Consider the following 25,896-nt stretch of genomic DNA (forward strand, 5'->3'; position numbering starts at 1 on the left):
GCAGTAACATTTCTGGGTCTCCTCCTTCCAGATTATGGAAGGAATATACTTTCCTATCCCACAAATGCCCCAGCTAGGTGTGGTCACAGAACCTGCTTGATCAGTTAACTGTGAGCTGAAATGATGGATGGAGCCTCTGAAGGCTGATGTGCCATCCATCATGTTCTGTCTCTTGTACCACAAGTAAAATCAATATTCCAGAAGGCAGAAACTCCAGAGGTTCCTCTGTGAGGACAACACAAAACAGAGAACCCTGCTGACCTAAGAACAGACATGCAATATAAGCAATAAATAAATCTCTTCTCCTTGTCAGTCACTGAGATTTGAAAATTATTGCTACAGCAAAACCTAACCTGTACCACCCCTCCTGTATCTGTGCCAGCTGCAAATGTGATGAGTGATCTGTACACCTCAGGCAACTCACTGAAGACAGGAGGCTGCCCCCACAAAAAGAGAAGTTAGACTGTTTTAGTTTGTTCTTAATGAATTAAGGCTAATTCTTAATGTTAAGTACTTCACCTCCCCTGGAAACAAGTAATTCTTTTAAATAATCTACTCTAGAATCTCACCTGAGGGCCACATCAAACTCTGTAATCTTGCTTCTTTCCCTTTCTAATAAGCAGGCAACCTTTTTCCGTCTGAAATCATCAGGTACCTCTCTCCTGAACCCCACCAGACCTGAAAACATAAAAAGTTATTTAGAAAATTCATTTTCAAGTTCCTACAATCCAAAGATACAATTAATTTAAGTCAAGAACAAGTAGTTGCTATCTTTAATCATCTCTCTGAACTTCATTTCCCTCATTCGTTAACCTCTCCCTACTCTGCTTTAACCCAAAGACTGACCTTTTCTGAGCATGGCCAGTCAGAGGAATCTTTTCTTTGAGGTGTAATATTCGTGTCTTCCCACATTCAGCTAGTCTCACTATTCTGTACCATTCATAAGCTCATTACTTAAAATGTATTCAGTTCAGTTTAGTTTAGCTGCTCAGTCGTGTCCGAAGCTTTGCGACCCTATGAATCGCAGCACTCCAGGCCTCCCTGTCCATCACCAATTCCTGGAGTTCACTCAGACTCATGTCCATCGAGTCAGTGATGCCATCCAGCCATCTCATCCTCTGTTGTCCCCTTCTCCTCCTGCCCGCAATCCCTCCCAGCATCAGAGTCTTTTCCTTTGAGTCAACTCTTCACATGAGGTGGCCAAAGTACCGGACTTTCAGCTTTAGCATCATTCCTTCCAAAGAAATCCCAGGGCTGATCTCTTTCAGAATGGACTGGTTGGATCTCCTTGAAGTCCAAGGGACTCTCAAGAGTCTTCTCCAACACCACAGTTCAAAAGCATCAATTGTTCGGTGCTCAGCCTTCTTCACAGTCCAACTCTCACATCCATACATGACCACAGGAAAAACCATAGCCTTGGCTAGACGGACCTTCGTTGGCAAAGTAATGTCTCTGCTTTTCAATATGCTATCTAGGTTGGTCATAACTTTCCTTCCAAGGAGTAAGGGTCTTTTAATTTCATGGCTGCAATCACCATCTGCAGTGATTTTGGAGCCCAAAAAAAAAAGTCTGACACTGTTTCCACTGTTTCCCCATCTATTTCCCATGAAGTGATGGGACCGGATGCCATGATCTTCGTTTTCTGAATACTGAGCTTTAAGCCAACTTTTTCACTCTCCACTTTCACTTTCATCAAGAGGCTTTTTAGTTCCTCTTCACTTTCTGCCATAAAGGTGGTGTCATCTGCATATCTGAGGTTACTGATATTTCTCCCGGCAATCTTGATTCCAGCTTGTGTTTCTTCCAGTCCAGCGCTTCTCATGATGTACTCTGCAGATTAGTTAAATAAGCAGGGTGACAATATACAGCCTTGACGTACCCCTTTTCCTATTTGGAACCAGTCTGTTGTTCCATGTCCAGTTCTAACTGTTGCTTCCTGACCTGCATACAGATTTCTCAAGAGGCAGGTCAGGTGGTCTGATATTCCTATCTCTTTCAGAATTTTCCACAGTTTATTGTGATCCACACAGTCAAAGGCTTTGGCATAGTCAATAAAGCAGAAATAGATGTTTTTCTGGAACTCTCTTGCTTTTTCCATGATGCAGTGGATGTTGGCAATTTGATCTCTGGTTCCTCTGCCTTTTCTAAAACCAACTTGAACATCAGGAAATTCACGGTTCACGTATTGCTGAAGCCTGGCTTGGAGAATTTTGAGCATTACTTTACTAGCATGTGAGATGAGTGCAACTGTGTGGTAGTTTGAGCATTCTTTGGCATTGCCTTTCTTTGGGATTGGAATGAAAACTGACCTTTTTCAGTCCTGTGGCCACTGCTGAGTTTTCCAAATGTGCTGGCATATTGAGTGCAGCACTTTCACAGCATCATCTTTCAGGATTTGAAAGTGCTCAACTGGAATTCCATCACCTCCACTAGCTTTGTTCGTAGTGATGCTTTCTAAGGCCCACTTGACTTCACATTCCAGGATGTCTGGCTGTAGGTGAGTGATCACACCATCGTGATTATCTGGGTCGTGAAGATCTTTTTTGTACAGTTCTTCTGTGTATTCTTGCCACCTCTTCTTAATATCTTCTGCTTCTGTTAGGTCCCTACCATTTCTGTCCTTTATCGAGCCCATCTTTGCATGAAATATTCCCTTGGTATCTCTAATTTTCTTGAAGAGATCTCGAGTCTTTCCCATTCTGTTATTTTCCTCTATTTCTTTGCAGTGATCGCGGAGGAAGGCTTTCTTATCTCTTCTTGCTATTCTTTGGAGCTCTGCATTCAGATGCTTATATCTTTCCTTTTCTCCTTTGCTTTTCACTTCTCTTCTTTTCACAACTATTTGTAAGGCCTCCCCAGACAGCCATTTTGCTTTTTTGCATTTCATTTCCATGGGGATAGTCTTGATCCCTATCTCCTGTACAATGTCACGAACCTCAGTCCACAGTTCATCAGGCACTCTATTTATCAGATCTAGGCCCTTAAATCTATTTCTCACTCCCACTGTATGATCATAAGGGATTTGATTTAGGTCATACCTGAATGGTCTAGTGGTTTTCCCTACTTTCTTCAATTTAAGTCTGAATTTGGCAATAAGGAGTTCATGATCTGAGCCACAGTCAGCTCCTGGTCTTGTTTTTGTTGACTGTATAGAGCTTCTCCATCTTTGGTTGCAAAGAATATAATCAATCTGATTTCGGTGTTGACCATCTTGTGATGTCCATGTGTAGAGTCTTCTCTTGTATTGTTGGAAGAGGGTGTTTGCTATGACCAGTGCATTTTCTTGGCAAAACTCTATTAGTCTTTGCCCTGCTTCATTCCGTATTCCATGTATTAGGCAACAGCTTGGTCTCAGCCATATCTGTCTTCAAGGAATTTATAGTTAAAAATGAAAACTGAATACAACAGAAGTGGGTAAGAGCAACAATGCAAGGAGTCTTGAATGCCTCACTTGGGTAGTGTAATATAGTGCCTAGGAACATGAACTTTGAAAGCAGACAGTCCTGGTCTTAATTTCCTCACCTGTAAGACAGAGATAATTAATAGCAAAGAACTGTTTTGAAGAATTAAATCAGACAACACAAGGGGCTTAGCTATATTTAATGCTAGTGTTACCCTGAAGCGAACGGCAAAGGAGAAAAGGAAACAAATATCCATCTGAATACAGAGTTCCAAAGAATAGCAAGGAGAGATAAGAAAGCCTTCCTCAGGGATCAATGCAAAGAAATTGAGGAAAACAATAGGATGGGAAAGTCTAGAGATCTCTTCAAGAAAATTAGAGATACCAAGGGAACATTTTATGCAAAGATGGGCTCGATAAAGGACAGAAATGGTAGGGACCTAACAGAAGCAGAAGATATTAAGAAGAGGTGGCAAGAATACATAGAAGAACTGCACAAAACAGATCTTCACGACCCAGATAATCACGAAGGTGTGATCACTCACCTACAGCCAGACATCCTGCAATGTGAAGACAAGTGGGCCTTAGAAAGCATCACTACAAACAAAGTTAGTGGAGGTGATGGAATTCCAGTTGAGCACTTTCAAATCCTAAAAGATGATGCTGTGAAAGTGCTGTACCAAATACGCCAGCATTTTGGAAAACTCAGCAGTGGCCACAGGACTAAAAAAGGTCAGTTTTCATTCCAATCACAAAGAAAGGCAATGCCAAAGAATGCTCAAACTGCTGCACAATTGCATGCTAGCAAAGTAATGCTCAAAATTCTCCAAGCCAGGTTTCAACAGTATGTGAACCAAGAACTTCCAGATGTTCAAGTTGGATTTAGAAAAGGCAGAGGAACCAGATATTAAATTGCCAACATCCGTTGGATCATCGAAAAAGCAAAAGAGTTCTAGAAAAACATTCACTTCTGCTTTATTGACTACGTCAAAGCCTTTAACTGTGTGGATTACAACAAACTGGAAAATTCTTCAAGAGATGGGAATGCCAGACCACCTGACCTGCTTCCTGAGAAATCTGTATGCAGGTCAAGAAACAGAACCAGACATGAAAAAACAGACTGGGTCCAAATCAGGAAAGGAGTCCTTCAAGGCTGTATACTGTCATCCTGCTTATTTAACTTATATGCAGAGTATATCATGAGAAATGCCGGGCTGGATGAAACACAAGATGGAATTAAGATTGCTGGGAGAAATATCAATAACCTCAGATATGCAGATGATACCACCCTTATGGCAAAAAGCAGAGGAATTGAAGAGCCTCTTGATGAAAGTGAAAGAAAAGAGTGAAAAAGCTGACTTAAAACTCAACATTCAGAAAACTAAGATCGTGACATCCAGTCCCATCACTTTATGGCAAATACATGAGGAAACAATGGAAACAGTGAGACACTTTATTTATGGGGGCTCCAAAATCACTGCAGATTTTGACTGCAGTCATGAAATTAAAAGACGCTTGCTCCTTGGAAGAAAGTTATGACCAACCTAGACAACATATTAAAAAGCAGAGACATTACTTTGCCAACAAAGGTCCATCTAGTCAAGACGGCTATGGTTTTTCCAGTAGTCATGTATGGATGTGAGTGTTGGAAGCTGAAGAATTGATGCTTTTGAATTGTGGTGTCAGAGAAAACTCTTGAGAGTCCCTTGAACAGCAAGGAGATCCAACCAGTCCATCCTAAAGGAGATCAGTCCTGAATATTCATTGGAAGGACTGATGTTGAAGCTGAAACTCTAATACTTTGGCCACCTGATGCAAAGAGCTGACTCATTTGAAAAGACCCTGATGCTGGGAAAGATTGAAGGCAGGAGAAGAAGGGGATGACAGAGGATGAGATGGTTAGATGGCATCACTGACTCAATGGACACGCGTTTGGGTAAACTCTGGGAGTTGGTGATGGACAAGGAGGCCTGGTGTGCTGCAGTCCATGGGGTCACAAAGAGTCAGACATGATTGAGCGACTGAATTGAACTGAATGGTTAATAACTGAAAAAACTGACACACTGATATGACTAATCATAATCATATTTTAGAAGTATTATGCTTTGGACCCAGTAGCAAGAATAGACTGAAGAGTAGGTCTAAAGTCCAGGTGAGGTGTGTGAATCCATGCTCTGTCATGTCTGACTCTGCAACCCCATGGACTACAGCCTGCCATGCTATGTCCATGGGATTTTAATTGGGTTAATAGGCTGTTGCAGTAATCGACAGTGCAGTTAGACAGAAAAGAATGAGAGAAAAATCATCAAAGATTTTTGGCTGATAATAACTATCATCAGCCAAGACTATTTAGTCTTGGCTCTGATAATAACTATATAATCTTGCACAAGGCCTCAGTTCTCTCATCATTAGATCTGACCTATTTGATCAAAGTCTATTTCCAGAGTACTACCTGTTTTTACTTCCCTGTAAAAACTTCCCTGGTGGCTCAGATGGTAAAGAATCTGCCTGCAATGTGGAGACCCAGGTTTGATCCCTGGGTTGGGAAGATTTCCTGGAAAAGGGCATGGCAACCCACTCCATTATTCTTGCCTAGAGAATTCCATGGACAGAGGAGCCTGGTGGGCTACAGTCCATGGGGTCACAACAAGTGAGACACAACTAAGTGACTAACACTTTCACCTGTTTTTACAACTTTTACAGTTTATATATCTATAATGTCAGTTACAGGCATCTCTTATACAAATATCTGCAGCAAAACCCCAAAAACTCAAAAGCATAATTGAATGTTAACAATTTTCTTCAAAAGCAAGCAGAAAAAACAAAAAGCATGCACAATGTCAAGAGCTAAAAGAAAACTGTATCTGTGATTAGACTTTCTCAGAAAGGGCAAAAAAAAAAAAAAAAAACCCCACCAAAAACCCACCTATTATAAACCTAGAAACTGCGAGTTAAATTTTCTGTGCAATGCAGACTGTCTTTATCACTTAAATTCCCCAATTCATGGAATACCATGAAAAACTTTTAAGATAAGCTTTCCACAGTGAAGCTTCAGAAAAACAAATTTCTAAATCATCTAATACCATTTCTCCATCTATTAATATTAAAACTAATAGACAAGAAAAAGAAAAGACATCCAAACTGGAAAGGAAGAAGTAAAAATATCCTTGTCCACAGACAATATAATCTTCTATGTAGAAAACCCTAAAAAGTCCACAAACAAAAAAGAATATTAGAACTAATAAATGAATTCAAAGTTGCAGGATACAAAATCAACACACAAAAATCAGGTTTTTTTTTTGTTTTTTTTTTGTTTTTTTTAATATACTAACAAGAAACAGAAAAGAAAATTAAGAAGACAATTCCATTTACAGTAGCATAAAGAATGAAATACCTGGGAATAAACTCAACCAAGGAGGCAAAAGACTTTTACACTGAAAACTATAAAACACTGCTGAAAGAAATTAAAAAAGACAAACAAATGGAAAGATGTGGAAGACTTAATAATATTAAAACATTCATACTACATAGGGTAATCTATAGATTCAATATAACCCCTATCAAAATTCCAATCGTTTTTTACAGATTAAAATTTCACCCTAAAATTCATATGGAATCTTAAGGAATTCTGAATAACCAAAGCAATCTTTGGGGGAAAAAAAACTTGGGAGATTTCACATTTCTTGATTTCAAACTACAAAGCTACAGAAACCAAAACTGTGTGTAACTGGTATAAAGACAGACATGTAGACCAGTGCAAAAGAACAAAGCCCAGAAATAAAGCCTTGCATACATATGGTTCACAGACTTCAACAAGGGTGCCAAGATCATTCAATGGGAGAAAGGACAGTCTTTTCAACAAATGGTGTTGGAAAAACTGGATATCCTTGTACAAAAAATGACGTTGGACCCTTACCATATACCATATACAAAAATCAGCTCAAAATGGATTAAAGACCTAAATGCAAGAGCTGAAATTTTTTAAACTCTTAGAAGAAAATGGGGAAAGCTTCATGGCACTGAACTGGGCAAAGATTTCTTGGATATGCCCAAATCACCAGCAACGACAACAAAAAAAAAGACAAAGTGAACTTTATCAAAATTAAAAGCTTTGTGTATGAAAGTGCTTTCTCTCTTGAATGTAAAGTCACTCAGCCATGTCTGACTCTTTATGACCCCATGGACCGTATAGCCCACCAGGCTCCTCTGTCCATGGAATTTTTCAGACAAGAGTACTGCAGTGGGTTGCCATTTCCTTTTCCAGGAGACCTTCCCAACCCAGGGATCGAACCTGGGTCTCCTGCATCGCAGGCAGAGGCTTTACTATCTGAGCCACCGAAAGGATGCAATGAAAAGGCAACCTACAGAATGGGAGAAAGTACTTCCAAATCATGTATCTGAGGAAGGATTAATATCCAGAATATATAAAGGACTACAAAACAGTAACAAATGAAAACAACCCAATTAAAAGATGAATATTTCTCCAAAGATACACAAATGGCAATACACACATGAAAAGATACTCAATATCATTAATCACTGGGAAAATACAAATCAAAACCACAAAATACCACTTAACAAATATCACAATGGCTATTATAAAGAAAACAGAAGGTAACAAATGTAGGTGCAGTGCACACAAATTAAAACTCTTAAGCACTGCTGGTGAGAAGGTAAAATAGTACAGCCAATGGTACAACACAATTACAATATGCCAATTCCTCAAAAAATTAAACACAGAATTACCATATGATCCAACAATTTCACTTCTGGTGATACATCCAGAAGAACTGAATGTAGTGACTCAAACAGGTATGTATACACCGACGTTCGTAGCATCATTACTCACAAGAGCCTAAAGGACACTTAGAAAGCAATCGAACTGTCCACGATGGATTAACAAATTTTTTTTAATGTGGCAGATACATACAATGGAATGTTAGTCAACTTTAGAAAAGATATTTTGATATATGCTTCAACATGGATGAGCCTTGAAGACACTATGCTAAGTGAAATAAGCCAATCACAAAAGGATCAATATTGTATGATACACTTAAACAAAGCAGAATGGTGTTCGTCAGAGGTTGGAGGGTGAAGGGTACAGGAAGTTAATATTTAATGGATACAGAGTTTAATGTCACTTAATTGCACATCTTAAGATGATTAAAGTGATAAATGTTATGTATGTTCATTTCACAACCATGAAAAACAAATAGAAAAATATTTTTTTGTTTTTATATAAACGAATAGTTTAGAGTAATTTGTATTTTTGTTTAATTTTAGAATGAGAATTTTTTTAACATCAGAGGTAAAATAATATTCTGATGAATCCTATCACACACACAAGAAACACTGATGACCAATACCCCTAAATATCTCCTGTGACTGTTCAGATAGCAGAGGGATATGTTCAAATCATTTGATCTAAATAAAAAGGAAAATAGGGACTTTCTTGGCAGTCCAGTGGTTAGAACTCTGCATTTCCACTGTGGAGTACATGGGTTTGATCCCTGATCAGGGAACTAAGATCCCACAAGTCATGTTGTACAATGAGAAAAAAAAAAAAAAAAAAGGAAAACAGAATATAACGAGAAAAAAATGAACATGAAATTTTAAAAGATAACTGTATCTACTTAAATAGTTCAAAAAAAAAGTTGGTGATCAGGAAAAAAAGTCTTTTCAAGGCAAGTTTTTAAAGACAGAAGTTCCTCACATTAAACTAGTGAAAAACATCCAAGGATACAAGTATCAATGCTAAATATTATTTGTATTTGAACTTGAGAAAAAACAAATTGTGGTCTTTTTTAATAATCTAGTTCCTAACCTCCACTATGAAATGACTGTGGGTTACTTCAAAAGGTTACAAGCGTCCTAGGGATTAAAATGGTACACATAAAAACTACATTTACAAAATTCACTTACCCAAGATATAATATCTAGGGGGAAAGATCAATGCCTTTAAGTTTTTAACTCAACTCTTGACAGGTTTTCCTCCCTGATTTCTTCTGGCTCTTCACAGCTTTGCACAGCACACAACACTTACTTATTGACCCACAGATACTGTGTTTAGGTCACACACCAAACAACTTTTACAAAGGCTTGATCAAGACCAGAACTCTAAATCAGGGTAATGCTAATGAATTTTATACAGATAAGAAAATATCTGCGGAAAGTCTCTTTACCTCTAAATCACTTTCACTATGGTTCTCCTAAATGCTGTCTTAAACATAGTAATGCAGTAACAATTCATTCAAACCTACAGAGTTTATTTTCAGTGTTTAAGGAACTAGGAAGCCTATCATTTCTTTATGATTAGATAAAGCTCTAATCAATAATTTAAATGCTCTACTATACTTCTTTTTTTATGGATATGCAGTCTCTTACAATGAAGGTGTTTGCTAAACCTATTCATAATTTTTCTCTATGATTCTCATAACATTTTTTCCACAATCATTTGTCCGTTGTAAATTTTACAAAATAATTTACCATTTCCTGTGATTCTTTTTGTCATTCTTCCAGATATAATTCTCCACTTACCTAATCTACAAATAATGCTTTTGTAGTTCTATGAAAGTAAAAATTTAATCTTCAAAAATTTTGCTATATATTTTATACATTAAAAACATACTCAAATCAAGATAAAAAGCCAAAACTTTACATCAAAGCCCAAGGAATTTAAATCTTCTTGTTTATGTAAGCCTAACCCAACTAGAGACAGAAATATAGGTTTAACAGTATCTGAGGGACCAATATCAGGATATCATCTGTTCAAAAAAATTTTGGTCTCAAGACCCCTTTACACCTTAAATTACTGAAGACTCTAAAGAGTTTTATTTATTGGGGGGTGGGTATTTATAATGATATCTAATTATTCAAAATGAAAAACTGTTTATGTAATTTCAAAATTTTAAGCTTCATAGCTTCTTCACCAGTAGATTTCATCTCAAAAAAACACTTTCTCTGCTCACCTATAAAAAGTAGCTCCTCATCTGTTAAAGTTTTACCATGAGATCGCAGCAATTTTGTCACATCTTCAGACTCCACTTCTAATTCTAGTTCTCTTGCTGTTTCCAACATATCTGCAGTTGCTTCCTCCACTGAAGTCTTGAACCCCCTCAAAGTCTCCATGAGGGCTGGAATTAACTTCTTCCAAACTCCTATTTATGTTAATACTTTGACCTCTTTCCATGAATCATGAATGTTCTTAATGTCATCTAGAATAGTGAATCCTTTCCAGAAGATTTTCAATTTACTTTGCCCAGAGGCATCAGAGGAATCCTTATCTATGCCAGCTATAGCTTAACAAAATGTATTTCTTAAAAAATAAAACTTGAGGGTTTCCCTGGCAGCTCGGTGATAAAGAATCCACCTGCCAATGCAGGAGATACAGGTTCGATCCCTGATCCAGGAAGATCCTACACGCCATGGAGCAACTAAGCCTGTGCCCCACGATTGCTGACCCTGTGCGCTAGAGCCGGGGGGGCCACAACTGCTGACGCCCATGTGCCGAGAGCCCGAGCCCCACAAAGGCGGCCACCGCAACAAGGAGCCCACGCCGCAGACAGACAGCCGTGCCCACTCACTGCAACCAGAGAAAAGCCCGCAGAGCAATGAAGACCCAGCGCAGCAAAAAAATAAATAAATACGCAACTTGAAGTTAAAATTACTCCTTGAACTACAGAATGGATGTTGTGTTAACAAGTATGGAAACGACCATACGTGAATCTGTGTGTACACTGCCCTCAGCTCTTGGACGACCAGGTGCACTGTTACTGAGCAGTCATCTTGAAAGGAATCTTTTCTTCTGAGTAGAAGGTCTCAACAGCAGGCTTAAAATATTCAGTAAGCCATGTTTTAAAATCCAGCCTTTGCTGCTCCATTTATGGAGGACAGGCAGCATAGACGTAGTGTAATTCTTAAGGTCCCAGGATTTTCAGGATCAGAGCACTGGTTTCAACTTAGTTACCAGCTGCACTGGCCTTGAGCAACAGTCAGCCTGTCCTTTGAAGCTCTGAAGCCAGGCACTGACTTTTCATTTCCAGTTATGAAAGTCCTAGATGGCATCTTCTTCCAATAGAATGCTGCTCATCTACACCAAAAATCTACTGTTTAGTGTACCCACTTTCATTATCTTAGCTAAATCTTCTGGATAATTTGTTGCAGCTTCTATATGAGCACTCACGGCTTCATCTTGCAGTTTTAGGTTTTAGAGACGGCTTCTTGCCTTAAACCTCATGAACTCTGCGAGCTTCAAACTTTTCTCCTGCAGCTTCCTCACCTCTCTCAGCCTTAACCGAATTGAAGAGAATTAGGGTCTTGCTCTTGATCAGGCTTTGGTTTAAGGGAATGTGGTGGCTGGTTGGATCTATCCAGATAACTAAAACATTCTCTGTGTCAAGACGAACAAACAACTAAAAATAAAATAAATAGGCTACAAGGATATATTGGACAACACAGAGACTATAACCAATACTTTATAACAACTATGAGCTGTGCTTGGAGTATAACCCTGAAAAACTGGGAATCACTACTGAAGCCCATGTGCCCAAGAGCCTGTACACCTGAAACTTACAAAATATTATCAGCTACACCACAATTAAAACAACTTTTTTCTCCGTATCAGCAATAAGGCTGTTTCACCTTCTTTATCTTTCATGTGTTCACTGGAGCAGTACTTTTAATTTCCTTTAAGAACTTCTCCTTTGCATTCGTTCATAACTCGGCTAATTGTTTGGTTCAAAGGGTTTAGTTTTTGGCCTGTCTGGGCTGTTAACATGCCTTCCCCAGTAGGCTTCATTTCTAACTTCTGACTTAATGTGTAACTCTTCATTTCAACAGGTACTTAGAGACCACGAGTAGGGCTATTTATGAACTGGCCTAATTTCGACAGTGCTGTGCCTCAGGGAATAAGGGGGCCCAAGGAGAGAGAGAGCTGTCGGAACACACGTTTATGGATTAGGATTAAGTCTGCCACCTGATATGGGGCATACTTCACGGTGCCCAAAAACAACAACAATAATAACATCAAAGACCACCAATGACAGATCACCATCACAAATAATGAAAAAGCTTGAAATATTTCAAGAATTACCAAAACATGACTCAGAGACACCAAATGAACAAATGATGTTGGAAAAATGGCACCAATAGACTTATCTGACACAGGGTTGCCACAAATCTTCAAGTTGTAAAAAACAGAATAAGTGTGAAGCAAAGACAAGGACAATAAAACAAGGTTTGCCTGTACATACATGCAAGTTTCTCTACACGAGACATTCAGTTTTGTCCAGGGCCACACACACACACACACACAGGCTCCATGGATTCATAACTGCCAAACTCATAGTAACTACTAATGTGTTCTCCAAGTGACTTGTTTAAAGCAGGGTTTCTCAACCTCTGCAATAATGACACTGTAGAGCAGGTGATTCTTTGCTGAGGGTAGATGTCCTGTTCATTGTAGAATGTTTCTGCTTCACTCCTGGACTCTATCCACAGATGCCAGTAGCATCCTTCCCCTTCCTCAGTTATGACAATCAAAAATGTTGAGATACCACCTCACACCAGTCAGAACGGCCATCATCAAACGAACAATAAATGCTGGAGGTATGTAGAAAAGGGAACCCTCTTGCACTGCTGGTGGGAATGTAAATTGATATAGCCACTATGGAAGACGGTATGGAGATTCCTTAAAACACTAGGAATAAAACCACCATATGACTCAGTAATCCCACTACTAAGTATATACCCTGAAGAAACCAGAATTGAAAAAAGACACACATACCCTAATGTTTATTGCAGCACTATTTACAATAGCTAGAACATGGAAGCAACCTAGATGTGCATCGACAGGTGAATGGATAAAGAAGCTGTGGCACATATATATAATGGAATATTACTCAGCCATAAAAAGGAATGTGTTTGAGTCAGTTCTAATGAGGTGGATGAACCTAGAACCTATTATACAGAATGAAGTAAGTCAGAAAGAGAAAGATAAATATCCTTTACTGACACATACATATATGGAATCTAGAAAGATGGCACTGATGGATTTATTTTCTGGGCAGCAGTGGAGAAGCAGACATAGAGAACAGACCTATGGACACGGGGGAGGGGAGGAGAGGGTGAGATGTCTGGAGAGAGTAACAGGGAAGCTTCCATTACCGTATGTAAATAGACAGCCAATGGGAATTTGCTTTATGACTCAGGGAACTCAAACAGGGGCTCTGTGACCATCTAGAAGGGTGGGATGGGAGGGAGGTTCAAAAGGGAGGGCACACGGGTGTACCTGTGGCTGATTCTTGTTGATGTTTCACAGAAAACCACAAAACTCTGTAAAGTAATTATCTTTCAGTTAAAAAAATAAAGTGGCAACAAACAAACAAAAATGTCATTGGAGAAATCCTATCCCCCACCACTGAGAATCACTATTTTGGAGAAAAGTCATCTGGGAAGCCTGACCTCACCTTTTGTTGTTATTGTTGTTTAAAAAAGAGGATGGGGGCAATAAATTCTATTCTAGCTCTTTCTTCTCACCACTCCTAAATTTAATTATTTGATGGTGGAAAGCAACCGTCCATTCTGATTCCACACACATGTGCGTGTGTTTCTTCTGTACCGTAAGCACATTATTGTATAAGGAAAAGACAGGTCAGTGTTTCTCAACCTTGGGAGTGCATATCAAAATAACCTTTTCCCAAAAAAAAAAAAATATATATATACACACACACACACACACACACACACACACACTAGGGTCCTGTCTCAGATACACCTTTACTCATCTAGCAAATATCTGAATGTCCATTCTATGCAAAATATTATTGCAGGTGATGGGGATACAGCAGTAATAACAGACAAGATGCTGGCCCTCTTAGAATTCACATTGCAATAGAGAGAGATAGACCATAAATATAGTCAGATAAAGAGTATTATTTCAGATAGAACTATAGAGACATAAAAGTTTAATAGGACCATTTTATGCATTCTCACCAAAAATATTCAGTAGATAGTATCAAAGTATTGAATGAATTTGTTAAGAGTTTGGTACTGAGAAAAACTGTGGCCTTTACTCTCTGGGAAATTATAAGCTCAAGACTAATAGTTACATTCTCTCACAGTTTCAATTCTAACTTCCATGAGTTCAATGAAAACACTACATTAAACCCTTGAAAATGGTAAAGTTTAACGATTTTATAAATCGGGGGTGGGGGGAGTTCCTGCACTTCCGAAAGCAACTGTAGGCTATAAGAGAGAATAGTCCAGGAACAAGGCTGTCTCCTGCAGAAGTTATTCAAAGGAAAAAACATCCGCTGACAAGCTGACAGTCAAGGATTGTTCACAACAAATCTGGCAAGACTGAGGAAGAGGACTTTTTTCTCTTTCATTTTATACTTCTGTGAAAAACTGGTACCAAAAACCTGAAATAAGTAAGTTTTCTGCTCTTCAATTTTTCCTAAGAAGCAAAACAAAACAAATCACACACACCCCTCCCCACCCGCCAAAACAAAAAAACAATAAAAAAAACTCTTGCATATCCTTTCTACGGTTAAAAAACAGTTGTGAGTGTGGAGAAAAGGGAGCCCTCCTACGCTGTTGATGGAAATGTAAATTGGTACAGCCACTATGGAGAACACTATGGAAGGTCCTTAAAAAACTAGTAAAACTAGTGCTGCCATATGATCCAGCAATCCCTCTCCTGGGCATGTGTCTGGAGAAAACTATAATTCCAAAGACACACACACCCCTAGGCTCACAGCAGCACTACTGACAACAGCCGCGACACAGAAGCTGCGCAAACGCTAATCAGCAGACGGACAGATCAAGATGTGAAATGTACTCAGCCACAAAAATGAATGAAATAGTGCCATCTACAGCAACCTGGATGGATCCAGGTATTATCATACTAAGCAAAGTAAGTCAGAAAAACAAACACCATATGATATTACTTACATGTACATGTAGAATCTAAAATATGACACAAATGAACTTATGTATGAAACAGAAGGGCTTCCCAAGTGGCTTGGTGGTAAAGAATCTGCTTGCCAAGCAGGAAATATGGGTTCAATGCCTGAGTTGGGAAGATCTCCTGGAGAAAGAAATGGCAACTCACTCCAGTACTCTTGCCTGGGAAATCCCATGGACAGAGGAGTCTGGCGGGATACAGTCCATGGGGTCACAATGAGTCAGCCACAACTTAGTGACTAAGCCACAACACTGAAACAAAAACAGATTCAGAGACACAGAAAACAAACTTATGGATGCCAGCTATTTTATATATATATATACACATATAATGGATAAACAACAGGGAACAATATCCTGTAATAAAACACAATGGAAAAGAATATGAAAAAGAAAGTATATTTAGGCATAACTTAATCAATTTGCTATAAAGCAGAAATTAACATAACATTGTAAATCAAGTCTACTTCAATAAAATAAATTTTTCTAAAAAGAAAACAAATCTATCGCTATCAAAGGAGAAAGAAGATGGCGGAAGGATATATTAGGAGTTTGGGATTAACATATACACATTATTGTACATAAAATAAACAATAAGGTCCTACTGCATAGCACAGGGAACTACACTCAATATCCTATAATAAACTATAATGGAAAAAATATGAAAAAGAATATATATGTGTGTGTGTATACATACATGCACAAATATGTATCACTTTGCTATATACCAGAAAGTAACACATTGTAAATCAACTACACATCAAAAATAAATAACTAAAAGTTGTATCAAATAAGAAAAAGATTAAACACTTCTCTGTTATATCAAAACTACTTAAAGGTACCACTTAAATACAGTCAGTCTTTAGGAATCAGAAAAAAAGGTCAGATGCCAGAAAATGTTGATCTAATGTTTCAATACACACTTCATTCCATACACACAAACAGCAGCAACCTGTTCATCTTTTAAGAGTGATTCTCAAATGGATGTTTCACAAACTTCACAGTCAGCTCCCGTGGATCCTATTCCACAAGTGTGTAACTCACGAATTTCTAAGTATTCCATGCCTGCAAGGAAGGAGCTACATTTAATAGCTTTTAATTGCTCAAAGAAACAAAGAAGGAACTGCAGAGAAAAAGGCAGATTCATCTTCCTCTTAAGAGCCTGAGGTTTGTCCCTGCCATCTCTAAAGCAAGCATTCAGAACAAGCTTGTTCTTACCTCAAAACTCTAATGTGATGCAAGAACTCTATAAAATCTTCCAATGGCTGCTCCCCAGTTTCAAATCCCACAGTTTAGAACACGAGATAATCCAGGAATTGGCCCCTACATACTATGATAATGACAGCACAAAGAACACAGGAGGAAATGGAGCTATACTGGAGTATTATTAGTATTAAATCCGAAGTAGGCTGTGATAAACTCAGATGCACACTGTAATCCCTAGAGTAAACACTAAGAAAAATATAGTTCTTAAAAATCAAACATTTTAAATGGTAAAAAGAAAATACAAAAGGTAATATAAGAAAAACAGAGGGAAAAAAATGACATGACATATATAGACAATGAAAAGTAAATGGGAGATGAAATCCAACCATTTCAAAAATAGCATTAAATAGGAAAGAATTATAAAACACTCCATTAAAAAGGCAGATGGCTAGACTAGATTTAAAAAAGCAATACCCACCTATATGCCATCTACAAGAGAAACTTAAACAGGCTGGAAGGATGGGAAAAGATGTAACATGCAAACAATAACTATCAGAGAACTGAAGCAGCTCTGACAAAATATGACTACATAAAAAAAAGTTGAGATAAAAAGACATTTTATAATATTAAAAGTACCAATTCAATAGAAGATATTAATGAATATAAGCATATGCACCTAAGAAGCAGGCCCAAAATAGGGGAGGCAAGAAAATGAGAGAAATGAAGGGGAAAACAGGCAATTAGTAACAGCAACAGCTTCAATACCCTACCCTCTTAAACATATAGAACAAGTAAACAGGAAATCAGTAAGAATAACCCGAACAATACTGCTAACTAATGTGATCTAGGTGACACATATTCAAGACTCCACCCAGCAACAGAATTCACATTCTTCTGAAGCATTCGTGGAATAACCTCCAGGACAGACTGTACGACAGACAATAAAGTGAAAGTGTTAGTTACTCAGTTGTGTCTGACTCTGCAACCCCATGGACTGTAGCCCGCCAGGCTTGTCTGTCCATGGGAACTTCCCAGGCAAGAATACTAGAGTGAGTTGCCGTTTTCTTCCCCAGGGGATCTTTCAGTCCCAGGGATGGAACCCAGGTCTCCTGCATTGCAGGCAGATTCTTTACTGTCTAAGCCACCAGGGAAGACCAGACAATAAAACAAGTTTCAAATCTAAAAGAACTGAAATAAGACAAAGAATATAAATAATATTCCCCAATCACAATGCAATTAAATTAGAAAACAAACAAAAAATTGGAGAAATCCACAAATGTTTGGATACTAAACAAGACACTTCTAAACAACATTTGGGTCAAACACAAAATCATGAGGGAATTTAGTTAGAATGCATTTTGAACTGGAAACAAAATCAAAACATATAGGATAGTAAACACAGAAGAATTTAAAGAGAACTTTACAGCTGTACACACCAATATGAGAAAAGGAAAAAAGTATGCTTTTTCCCTATTGCTTAAGACGGAAACCAACTAAACCCAGAGCAAGCAGAAGAAAAGAAATTACAAATGTAAGAGGGAAAATCAGTATCATGGAAAAGAGAAAAAATAGAAAAAAAATCAATAAAATCAAAAGTTCGTTCTCTGAAAAGAAAAATAATTTAACAAATCTTTAGCTAAACTGACCAAGAAAAAAACAATAAAGATGAATTACCAAACCAGGAATGAAAGGTGTATATCTGTGACTTAAGAGAAATTAAAAGGATTATGAGGGAATGTTTTTACAATGGTAAGCCAACAAATTAGACATTATAGATAAAATGAAAAAAATTCCCTGAAAGACACAAACCAACAGAACTGACTCAAGAGGAAACAGAAAGTCTAATCAGACCTAAGTGAAGAAACAGAATTAGTAACTTAAAAGACTTCCACAAAGAGAAGGTCTGGCCCATACAGCTTCACTGGTGAATTCTACCAAACATTTAATCCTTCACAAACTCTTCTAGAAGCGAGCAGAGAACACTTCACAGTTCATTCTATGAGGCCAGCATCACCCTTATACCAAAGAAAAAGATATCACAAGAGAGAGAGAAACAAAACATAAGCAAGCTAAACCCAGCAACACACAAAAGGGATTATATGTGTCTGGCTGTTCTTAAAACATTAAACATAACATTATCATAAAAGCAGAGACGTCACTTTGCCGACAAAGCTCTGATAGTCATAGCTATGGATTTTCCAGTAGTCATATATGGATGTGAGAACTGGACTATAAAGAAGGCTGAGTGCTGAAGAATTGATGCTTTCAAATTGTGATGCTGGAGTAGACTCTTGAGAGTCCCTTGGATAGCAAGGAAATAAAACCAGCCAATCCTAGAGGAAATCAACCCTGAATTGATTGGAAGGACTGATAATAAAGCTGAAGCTCCAATATTTTGGAGTCGACTCATTGGAAAAGATCCTGATGCTAGGAAAGATTGAAGGCAAAAGGAGAAGAGGGAGGCAGAGGATGAGACAGTTGGATGGCATCACCGACTCAGCAGACGTGAATCTGAGCAAACTCAGGGAGATAGTCAAGGACAGGGGAGACTGGTGTACTGCAGTCCATGGGCTTGTAAAGAGGCAGACACCACTTAGTGACCAAACAACAATCATGCAATTCAGCAACCTGACTTATATGAATATTCCCAAGAGAAATTAAAACACACATCCACACAAATTGAAGGTTTGCGGCAACCCTGCACTGTAAAATGATGGTTCACATTTTTTAGCAATAAAGTATTTTTAAATTAAGATATGTATATTGTTTTTTCAGGCATAATGGTGTTGCACACTTAATACACTACAGCACGGTATAAACATAACTTATACATGCACTGGGAAACCAACCAATTGTGTGACTTGTTTTATTGAAGTACTAGCTTTCCTGCAGTGGTCTGGAGTCAAACCTGCAATATCTCCAAGATACACCTTGTTTTCGTTTAGTCACCAGGTCATGTCCAACTCTTTTGCGACCCCCCATAGACTGGAGCCTGCCAGGCTCCTCTGTCCGTGGGATTTCCCAGGCAAGGATACTGGAATGGGTTGCCATTTCCTTCTCCAGGGGATCTTCCTGATCCAGTCCAGGGGTTGAACCCACATCTCCTGTATAGGCAGGCAGATTCTTTACCACTGAGTCACCAAGGAAGCCACATACTTGCAAATTATAGTGGTTGCCTAAGGCTGAGAGGGCTTCCCACATGGCTCAGGGCTAAAGTACTACCTGTCAATTAGGAGACTCAAGAGATGGGAGTTTGATCCCTGGGTCAGAAAGATCCCCTAGAGAAGGAAATGGCAATCCACTACAGTATTCTTGCCTGAAAAATTCCATGGACAGAGGAGCCTGGTGGGCTAATAAGTCCACGGGGGTCACAAAGACTCAGACATGACTGAGCACGCACACACAAGGCAAAGGCTAAGAGAAAGGAGAGGAGGTTAGGAGAAACAAAAGTAACTGCTCATTGGCACAAAGTTTCTTTCTGAGGTGATAAAAATGTTCCAAAATTAGACTGTGGCTGATAGGTGCAAAACCCTGTGAATTTACTAAAAAACAAACAAAACACACTGAATTATAAATTATTTAATAGGTAGATTTTCTGAATTATATCTCAGAAAGATATTAAAAACAAACTCCAGCTCAGATTTAGTTTGTTGGCCCAAGATCATACAGTCGGAAAGCAGCAGAGCTAAGTTCCAAACCCAAGTCTTTTAATACAGTAGCAGTTGCCATTTATCAAGTGCCAACCATGTGCCAGGGGTTTTACACACTCCCATTTAATTCAACAATTCTGGGAGCAAGACGCAACTACTTTCCATTTCTAGGTGAGGAAACACAAACTTAAGTGAAACAACTTGCCCAAAGTCACAGAGCAGATAAATTAATGAGCTAGAATTAAAAGTATATGTTCCAGCATTCCAGACATTCAATTAAGACTGCTGCTGCTGCAGCTAAGTCGCTTCAATCGTGTCCAACTCCTAGCGACCCCATGGAGCCTACCAGGCTCCTCCATCCATGGGATTTGCCAGGCAAGAGTACTGGAGTGGCTTGCCATTGCCTTCTCCTCAATTAAGACTACCATACTTGTTTTCCATATCCATGAATGACATCTATTATTATTTACTTAACATTTAAGTCATTTACTCCTCTTGCCTTAGAAAAGAAGGACGCTATAACCTGAGAGGGTAAAACTGGGGCTGCAGACAGGAATAGAAAAGGTGGCAGGTGAGAACTTAAGACTGACATAATGGCACCCAGGGGAGGAACTGCACATACAGTGCCCACTGAGAGACAAGGCCTGCTGAGAAGGGGGCACAGCCTGACAGACAGATTGCAGGAGGCAGCAGACCAAGATGAAAGGGATGAGACTGAGATATAAGTTAGGAGCTGAGGCCCAAGAGGTGCCAATGGACTCAAGAAAGGAGACTGAGGTGGAAAAACAGAGATGAAAGCTGAGTAGGTATGACTAATACAAAAGGGTGCAACGGAAGAGCTGGGAGACCCCTAAAGAGGCCATAGGAAAAGCTGTCCCGTGATTCAGAAAACACTACCCTAGCCAGTACTGCTTGAGTCAGCAGGTCAAGTTTCTCAAGAGGTCTGTTTGTGGCCAAAGTGAACCTAGCCAAGTAGGTGAAGTCAGTTCTAACACAGCAAAGCACAGGTGTGGGTGAAGAAACAAGATAACTGATGATGAAAGACATTAAGGTCAGAGAAAAGGAATCCCAAGCTCAAAAGTGTGGCTTCTAGGTGCTGAGGAAACTAAGTGAAGGGTAGGGAGTTCTTCTGACTTTATAAATAGAATCTGGACTCTTAGTCGGTGGAACACTGCTAGTAAGCAAAGAAAATAGACCGAAGTTAATTAAGCAGCATCTCAAAAGCAATAATTCAAAAGCCAAAACACAGGAGGTTCTAAACCAGTAATGCACCAGGACATACAAAAGAATCCAGATATTACTGATCATCTCTAACAGTTAAGCAATCCAGTCAGTACATCTAAATTTAAGTGAGGATGATATACAGAAATCCAGCTTTATGATAAAAGATAAAGGGAAAGATAATTTGTTTCATTAAGGGACTATTTAAAATAAGTTTCTTTAAATTACCAAGGTCACTCACTGTTAAATAAGTGCTTTAACCCTATACACAAATTTCCAGAGCATTTCTATAGTACATCTATACAGTGTTTCATTTAGAACTCTTAACCAGTTTCTGAGTTGGGAAATACTTCTATTAGGTTCCCTCTCTGACCCGCTACAGTATCAGCTGAGAATGTCTGCAGACTGCAGTCCCGCAGTCTCCTCGACTGAGGTCTCTGGATTCCAGGCATCTCTGTTTGAATCATTTAACCAACAGACACGCTGGTTTTTAACTTACCTGCCCATACCTTGGATTAGGCTACTTACTGGCTCTACACGAGTAATTCTACACTTGCTATTCCAATTTGTTCTGCTGGCTTCAACTCCACTGCCCACCCTTCCTGCAGCAGTTTGCTCTTATGTCCCTCAAAAGCCAGCTGTTGCTAACTCTGAAGTCCAACTAACTCCATTTCTCCAGGACGTGACTGTCCCTTCCCTTGCTGTTCAAAGTTCTCATTCCTGGCATGACCCAGTCTGACACTCTGGAACTACACACCGCCTAGCACACAAGCTTCCGAAAATAGGGGAAACTGCCCCCCACTCAGAGAACTATCCAATAGAGAAGCTCTTGTTTACCATCTACATACATACATACCAAACACATATATAAAATCTTTAAAAGCTGTTTGAATTATCTGATTTTACCCTAATTAATTTACACTAATAAAAACATAATACTAAAGATAGCTAAGTAGGTCCTTTCTGACTTTCATCCTTTTTAATCTGAGAGTTTCCTCAAATGGAAAAGAAGAGGAAATGCAATCAAAAGCTATTTCTTAAAACAACAGCAACAACAAAAAAAACCTTTCGTTAACTACAGGAAAAGTTTCATGATTTAATCTGCATCAACACTAAGATTTGCAGTTCTCCTAAATAAAATATTTGATCCTTTTTTGGTGGCAACGAAAAACATATTCAAATGAAATAGCCCCATATAACACCAAATCGCCAAAAATATACTTGTAGTTTTTGCTCCTCTAAAAGAATATTAAAGGATATTAAAAGGATAAAAGACCACCTGACCTGCCTCTTGAGAAACATGTATGCAGGTCAGGAAGCAACAGTTAGAACTGGACATGGAACAACAGACTGGTTCCAAATAGGAAAAGGGGTACGTCAAGGCTGTATATTGTCACCCTGCTTATTTAACTTATATGTAGAGTACATCATGAGAAATGCTGGGCTGGAGTAAGCACAAGCTGGAATCAAGATTGCCAGGAGAAATATCAATAACTTCAGATATGCAGATGACACCACCCTTATGGCAGAAAGTGAAGAAGAACTAAAGAGCCTCTTGATGAAAGTGAAAGAGGAGAGTGAAAAAGTTGGCTTAAAGCTCAACATTCAGAAAACGAAGATCATGGCATCTGGTCCCATCACTTCATGGGAAATAGTGGAAACAGTGGCTGACTTTATTTTTCTGGGCTCCAAAATCACTGCAGATGATGACTGCAGCCATGAAATTAAAAGATGCTTACTCCTTGGAAGGAAAGTTATGACCAACCTAGACAGCATATTCAAAAGCAGAGACATTACTTTGCCAACAAGGGTCCGTCTAGTCAAGGCTATGGTTTTTCCAGTGGTCATGTATGGATGTGAGAGTTGGACTGTGAAGAAAGCTAAGTGCCAAAGAATTGATGCTTTTGAACTGTGGTGTTGGAGAAGACTCTTGAGATTTCCTTGGACTTCAAGGAGATCCAACCAGTCCATTCTGAAAGAGATCAGCCCTGGGATTTCTTTGGAAGGAATGATGCTAAAGCTGAAACTCCAGTACTTTGGCCACCTCATGCGAAGAGTTGACTCAAAGGAAAAGACTCTGATGCTGGGAGGGATTGGGGGCAGGAGGAGAAGGGGACGACAGAGGATGAGATGGCTGGATGGCATCACCAACTCAATGGACATGGGTTTGGGTGGACTCTGGGAGTTGGTGATGGACAGGGAGGCCTGGCATGCTGCGGTTGATGGGGTTGCAAAGAGTCGGACACGACTGAGTGACTGAACTGAAAAGGATATTTTACTCAGGCTATGTATGGCTCTTGTCCACCAAGAATGAGAGAAAACAATACTACAAGAGGAACATGGGTTAATAAAATCTCATTAAAATACACTTTAAGGACCCCTAACTCCACAAATGGGTTCAATTAGCCATTTGCCTCTTTGATGCTCTCAAAGCACAAGTAGCATAACTGTTCTTATCTAATTCCTGATTTTCCCATACTAGAAAGCAGAGCCCCTGTTTTATACATAGATATATCTTCATTTTCAAGGACCAGCAGGTAGTAGGCATACAAATGTTTGTTATCTAATACTATAACCAGGATGTTAATTTTAACGATTTCCACAAAAATAATTACAAGGAAAACAGCATATATATAGATATAGATATAGATATAGATATAGATACAGATACAGATATATGGTCTGGAAGTCAACAACTGAAGACTAACCTATCAAATTATTGTTGCTGTTTGTTATTTTAGTCACTAAGTCATATCTGATTCTTTTGCGACCCCACGGACTGCAGCCTGCCAGGCTCCTCTGTCCATGGAATTTCCCAGGCAAGAATACTGGAATGGGCTGCCATTTCCTTCTCCAGGGAATCTTCCTGACTCAAGGATAGAACCCACATCTCCTGCACTGGCAGAGGGATTCTTTACCACTGAGCCACCAGGAAAGCCCAACCTACCAAACACATGAATTTAAAAATACAAATAATACAAACCAAGGGCAACTGCTTCTAAATTATAATTTGGATAATAATCTAAGGAGTTATATCAATTAAAGTTACAGTGTGTGTTTTAATAAATAAATCCCCAAACTGTGGCGTAACACACGTGCTTAGTCGTTCAGTTGCGTCCGACTCTCTGGAACCCCATGGACTGCAGCCCACCAGGCGCCTCTGTCCATGGGGATTCTCCAGGCAAGAGTACTGGAGTGGGTTGCCATGCCCTCCTCCAGGGGATCTTCCCAACCCAAGGATTGAACCCAGGTCTCCCACATTGCAGATGGATTCTTTACCATCTGATCCAGATGGCCTAACATAATAGTTAATTTTTATTTCATGTCTTTAGGGTTTACCAGGTGGCACTGTTCAATAAGTGGATTACCCATATACACAATCTTGCAGAGCATTTCCATAGTAAACCTATACAGTATTTCACTTAGAACTCTTAACTAGTTTCTAAGTTGGGAAATAGTTCTATTAGCTTCCCTCTAATAGGTAAAGAACCCACCTGCCAATACAGGAGACATAAGAGACATGGGTTCGATCCGTGGGAGGGGAAAGAGCCCCTGGAGGAGGAAATGGCAGCCCACTCCAGTATTCTTGCCTGGAGAAATCCCATGGACAGAGAAGCCTGGTGGGCTACAGTCCACAGGGTTGCAAAGAGTCAGATGTGACTGAAGCAACTTAGGACTTAGCATGTATGAAACCCCAAAAGATACATTAATGATCAGCTGGAGGCATGAAAAAGCTGGAGATGACCCAGATGACAAATATCCAGCTCTCTTGGACCCCTCCTTTCCAAAGTTGCTCTGGCAGCCAACACCCAGCCAGCACGTGAAGAAAACAGAGGGCTGTTCAAAGGAGGTTTGTGTTTGCCAGAGTTGAAGAAACACTCAATTACATATTTTTTAGTAGCTTAATTTTCAACAGCCAGTTCTCAATCATATGGCCATCCTCAAGTGCAAGAGGGGCTGGTCATTATAAGTTAGCTGGGATCCAAGAGGAAAAGAAACAATACTGGTGAAAAGCAAGCCAGTTTTCACCTAAGAGGTTTTAAAAGTACAGAGGCGGGGGCACCGCACCAGCTGATCCTCACTCAGATCTAACGGGATCCCCAAAGCCTGTACTTCAGACAGCTGAGCGATTCTAGTTTGTGTCCGCGTTAGGAATGGCTGACTTAGGAAGAAGAACTTGAGGCAAACAGAAACTTCCATGGAAAAGTTTTAAACAATGTGTGGATAAAAAGCACTAAAAGACAAGGAGAGAACTGAGTCTCTGGGCCTGAGGAGCCACCAGGACCTTCTCTCTCCCTTCCTGGAGAGGCCTTCCCGTGGCCCTCTGCCCCGCGCTGGGGACACTTCTCTGGCTTCCCTGCCTCCACGCCTTCCATACCCCCCTCACACTCTCCTCGGCCAGGGACTCTTCTCATTCACTTCACTACCACAGAAAACGCTTTTCTCTGAGCCCAG

At 39.4% G+C, this 25,896-nt stretch overlaps 1 protein-coding gene and 1 long non-coding RNA gene across 2 annotated transcripts in view; both read right to left on the minus strand.

Moving 5' to 3' along the window:
• The window catches only part of ANKRD28 (ankyrin repeat domain 28), a 216,289-nt gene that overhangs the window by 174,916 nt on the left and 15,477 nt on the right, over window positions 1-25,896 (minus strand). The gene's annotated exons all lie outside the window — the stretch shown is intronic.
• LOC129644346 (uncharacterized) lies at window positions 482-17,616 on the minus strand. The gene is made up of 4 exons (XR_008710809.1): window positions 16,583-17,616; window positions 15,353-16,429; window positions 3,039-3,522; window positions 482-678 (listed from the first exon to the last, which is right to left on the minus strand). It is a non-coding gene; the product is annotated as an uncharacterized LOC129644346 (long non-coding RNA).

Source organism: Bubalus kerabau, chromosome 2, assembly GCF_029407905.1.
Source record: "Bubalus kerabau isolate K-KA32 ecotype Philippines breed swamp buffalo chromosome 2, PCC_UOA_SB_1v2, whole genome shotgun sequence".
In the NCBI taxonomy this organism is placed as follows: domain Eukaryota; kingdom Metazoa; phylum Chordata; class Mammalia; order Artiodactyla; family Bovidae; genus Bubalus; species Bubalus kerabau.